Raw genomic sequence first — 5,304 nt, 5'->3', positions numbered from 1 at the left:
GTTTCATTTTCAAAAAACACCATATTTTGATTGTACTGCACATTGCTGCAGATCCTGTTTTCACCCTGTGTGTTTAGGTCTCTGCATAGCTACAGAGGGAGACATCTCACTTCTATAATATCTTAGTTGGGAGTCGCACATGCTCAGTAGCAAGGTAAGATCACATTGGCTAGTTAAGTCTTTCTCCAACTTTGGTCAGTAAAGCAGGATTAGCTGGGAGACTTCTTCTAAACGAGGGCATACTTGTGGAATAGCACAACATGGGCACTTTAACCCTTGCATGGTCCTTTGTGTCATGGGGACGGGTGTTTACTACGCTCGCATTGTGCTCCGGGTCCCCGGGCCCCTCATGTGTATAATTTCACGTTCTTTTTTCTCGCTTGCTTGTACTGTATATATTTTCTACTCACATCTCACACCACACAAGTATCCCAAAGGGGTTTTATTCAGAATAGATTCAAGGTACATTTTAGTCCATTTTAGTTTTTTGTCGCCTTGTCGTGGAACACGGCGTGGGCCGTCTTCCTGCGGCAGCTGTAGGTGCCGACGAGCTTTTCCAGGTTGTCCAGGCCGCCCTTGGTGCGGTTGTAGTGGAGGATGATGTCGGGTTTGGTATTCCTGCCGGCGCTGACCCACGCGTCCCCGTGTGTCCCCTTGTGCAGCGTGCGCAGCAGCACCACGTTCCTGTTCCTCTTGGGCACGTAGGACACCAGAGCGGTGGTGGGCCTGATGGCAAACTTGGACGAGAAGACCGTGCGGCCCTTGGTGGCTAGCAACGCGATCAGCAGCTCGGGTTAGTTTTTGCACAAGCCTTCCATTTGTGTCCTGAATAAAGGACACAATTTACACAATTTATTGTTCTTTAAACTTTTTTTTCATGTACCAATCAACAACTTCAGACCGTATGTGTTTGTATTCTTGTGTCTTTGCAACCTCCATCTTACGCGTGTCAGTGAATTTGTCCCCCGCCGTGCTCACAGTTTAAAACAGAAAACACACAATAACAAGAGTGACAGAGAAGTTAATGAACAGTGTTGTGCGCCACTGAAGGACTCCCAAGGGTAGGTCTGTTGAGCATTAATAGCAATCAAAGAGTTTTGTTTAAACCATCAAGTGATAATGGACGTGTAGTGAAATGTAGCATACTGTCCAACGTAGCATGAAGTGGAGAATGGAGTTCCAATCAAACTCTGCTTTCGGGCAATATTCAGATTGATGACTGGACAGCAAAGCGTGAAGGGAAATGTATTGACAATGGGGGGTTAAATAACTGGCCAAGTTGGTAATTCATTACTTATTAACTAGAAACTAAGTTGTTGTGTCTTCTTAGCTTAGGCTACTTGCCACTGGTAAACTGAATAATAATACTTGCCACTGGTAACCTGAATAATTGGCTGGTTGCGTTCAGGGTGTGTGAACCTCGCAGCTTCACTGTGAAGAATCAAAGCTATGGTGTGTAGTTTCTGCCGCCCCCATTAGGAATTCTAAGTAATGGCGACAACACTGTTGGTGTGTCCACATCATACAAGCCTTCCGTGATCGCGCACTGTTCTGTTTACAAGTCAGTGTAGCATCAATTGGATTTTGAAGCCGTTTTTTTTAAGGTAAAAAGTTACGCAACATGTAATACAGCAAAAATGTCCATGTTTATTAACTGTGCCTTTTAGAAGTTGTATTTTTTTCATTTTATTACTGCCTGATTGATTATAGAATGTAGGTACTAGATTTTTCATTAATTTCTTGTTCATTCATTTCTTGTTTCTTATGACATTTAAGGCTCACACTGAAAGAAATCCATCATAAAGGATCCAATCCTACATCCACAGTGCATCGCAGCTCAACTAAAAAGGTCACGTCGAGGACCATGCATCCATGACGTGCTTTATTTCAACTGGAAACTGTTGCTCCTTGATCTGGGCGAGTTCTCTGTGGGATGCTGGACGTCATTTTGGAAAAAAGAGGAAGTTAATAACAGGGGCAGAAGTAGACAAGAGATAAAGTGGACAAAACATAAACACCACCTTATCTCAAGCAACTCTGAAATGCTCTGGACATATCTGATTTATGATATTGATTTTATGGACTTCTCTATTTACAGTAAAGCCTTGGTGGAGGTTGCGCTATTGGATTTGTTGTGAATCATGCCGTACTTCACCCACTGAGCATTACAACATTATCAGAGTCCGCTTTTAATCATGAAAGTGAAAACACAATCAAGCTATTTTGCACTGTGTGTAAACCTCTATCCCTGCCTACCTGGTAAATTAGGTGGTTTGTGTGCAGGGGCTCACATTCATCCCACAGTTAACTCCTGCCATGGCCAAAATCACCACATATGTCATTTTAATAGATAATGAAATTTCTCATTTAAAAATAGTCAAAAGGAGACAGGAGGTGGCAGGTCAGCAGAGGTGTGAAGATATTTAAGGATGCGTATTTGTGTGTGTGTGTGCGTGTGTGTGTGTGTGTGTGTGTGTGTGTGTGTGTGTGTTTTATTTGCGTGTGCGTGTGTGCGTGTCCTTAAATCCTTTTTGGGCCTGCTGTAAATACTAAACTATTCCAGATGTTACAACCTCCCCACCTTGACTTCATGTGTTATCCCGTAAATTGTCCATTATTACACTTACAATATTTTAATACTCATACATGTATTTTATTACACAGGTGACCTAATACACATCGAAGATGGGCTTCCTCACCCTCTTGCTATTTTACCGGGGACTCATCTTCAATGATGGAGCAGAATCGCTCCCCAGCTGCCTGCCTGTCTCCTCCTGGGTGTACAATCTGCAAAATCGCTGCTAAGCACTGCAGAGCCTGCCAGCTAGCTAGCATTATAGACTCACAGTGAAAACTATTAACAAGTAAGAGCGTGGCCCTGTACTGCTCCACCGGTAGGTAGATCATGGCATCAAAATTGCCAGGTTCAGGGGTCAGATTTTGTCAGATATTGTTAATAAAAGCATCAAATTTCTTTGTTTATTTTTATTGGTAACATTTTATTTTCCCCATTTAGCATGCATAAGCATTGTCTAAACACTACATAGTCTATAGTACACTACAAACTAGAACATACATGTAGGCGAATATGAGGATATTCATCCATATTTTAGAATATATTTGTCATAATGTTGCTTGATAGCGCAGTATAACATAGCTATATTCATGTATAATAATATGTAATTAAACAAATCAACAATCTCAAAGTGTGTTAGAAAACATTTATTAATTGTTCATACAATAAATCAGTTTTAGAGGCTTAATAGGAGCAAGTATAGAGTAGTTTTAAAGAAAGTATTGCTAAGCACTAAAGATTTCTTTATATTTACATATTACTATAGTGTGTTATCATGTGTTTTACTGCTTCCAAAGGCACAAGGCGGGTTAAAATGAAGTGAGACATTTCATTTTATTTATTGCTGCTTGTGTCCTTTATCACCACCAGACTTAACTGCTTTTCTTGATATAAATCAATCAAAATCTTACTTCAGTTCTTAAATTGAGGAGATGCCAAGGCCTTAGATTCATTACTCATTATTCCCTGGGAGTATATAAGCTTTTTATCTTAGCTTCAGTCCTCTTGTTGAGAAAGTCATCTGCCTTCCTCAGCCTCTGCTTTCCCGGATAACAACTCCGCTGACTGAGCCAATGGAGAGTGACAAGACTAGAGATTGTCCAACCCCATGCATTACAATGGCATGTTACAACATCTTAAGCTCTGTCACTGTTATCCCACAGAGGCATGTTGTCTTGGGTGTAGAGGCTGGGACAAGATGGCTGGCAGAAAGATATTTGGCTGGTACATCTGTTTTAGCTTTGGTACGGACTGAACAGACTGCTAATTAGTAATTAGCAGCTCATTGTTGCCTGGACTCAGGACACCAGCCAAAAACAAAAGAATTACCTAAGCAGGCACCTGCCGGCAGTGCAGGTGCTAAGGGGATTGTAGGAGAATGTGTTTAGTGGCTATCGCACTTATACATATTTATAGGATACATTTAGCAGGATCAAACTTTACAAGTGAGTCTATATATACTTCATATATACATATACCTATTCATAAAGGGTTTAAAAGCTTAGTAATATGTGTTTATATTCAGCATCACATGACAAAAAATCTATATGATTTCCTTTGCTGAGTCAGAAACCAGAGTAAATCACTTCCTGATTTGCTGATCTTCTTTCTCTGACCCGCTGAAATTGCACAAAATACTTCTGTAGCTGAGTAAATATTGCTAAATGTGGATTTCTCAGTAAAAAAAACTAGTCTAACTAAAATGAATTATGCTGAGATATCGGGTATCGATGAGAGCTAAAGCACTATTTTCAGATTCTAATCTTGAAGCTACCTCTAGTGGTGGGAAGAAAGAAATGCATCAAATTAATGAAATGCCAAGATTGAATTCACATCAAAAATATATTAAATGCAAGAGAGTCCACGGCAATAAATGTGGCTGCATGTATAAAACTGTAGTCTGGAGGGCAGCATATAGGTGCAGTGAGTGCACGGTTGTTTTTCATGTTGAAGTCCTGTGTTCACGCTCCTGTGAGGGCGTCTCTTCATCCTGCTGAAGTTTAAAAGACAAATGGTGATGAAAAACAAGGGCAGAATTTCTATATCTTTTCTACTATACACATTAACTGCATAGCTACAACCTGATTTTAGTATACTTAGTCCAATTTAAATGTTTTAAATGCTAGTATAGTAATAGTATTTCATTTTTATTAATATTCTGTGTGACGAATGTATGTTTGCTGCTGTAACACCATAATTTCCCATTTTTTGGGGATCAATAAATATCTATCTATCTATCTATCAAATTGGCAAATAAACAAGATTCAATCAAACTGTAAATGATGATATAGTACAACTAGCATTACTACATGTATCCTGGTATGTTTAGCTGTTTATTGAAATCCCATCACTTTCTTTATATCTGGTGTCGTTTTACACCAATCTTATAAATTTGCAAACAGGATGACTAAGAAATAAAAGACTTTGAACAGCTGCTTGGCAGCAGGATGTCAGTTAGTGAGCAAATATCCTGCTGCCACACCTTGATAACTGTAACCATCTGCCTTGAGGAAAAGACTTTCAACATCTGTATATAATCATTGAGTTGAAAATTTGATCGTGGCTTTTGTTTTGAAAATTAAACACTCAAACATTCATCTGTAAAATATATCTTAAAAATATACATAGTCTAGTCAAGGCCTACTTTTCTTCTGGCAAAAGGATGGTAGAAGACGTTAAGTCCATATGAGCACTCAGTGCATTCTTTTTTTTTTTTTTTTTACTTCTGA

This window comes from Etheostoma spectabile, chromosome 16 (genome assembly GCF_008692095.1).
Source record: "Etheostoma spectabile isolate EspeVRDwgs_2016 chromosome 16, UIUC_Espe_1.0, whole genome shotgun sequence".
Classification (NCBI taxonomy): Eukaryota; Metazoa; Chordata; class Actinopteri; order Perciformes; family Percidae; genus Etheostoma; species Etheostoma spectabile.
The sequence above is the reverse complement of the archived record's forward strand: the minus strand, read 5'-3'. Positions refer to the sequence as shown.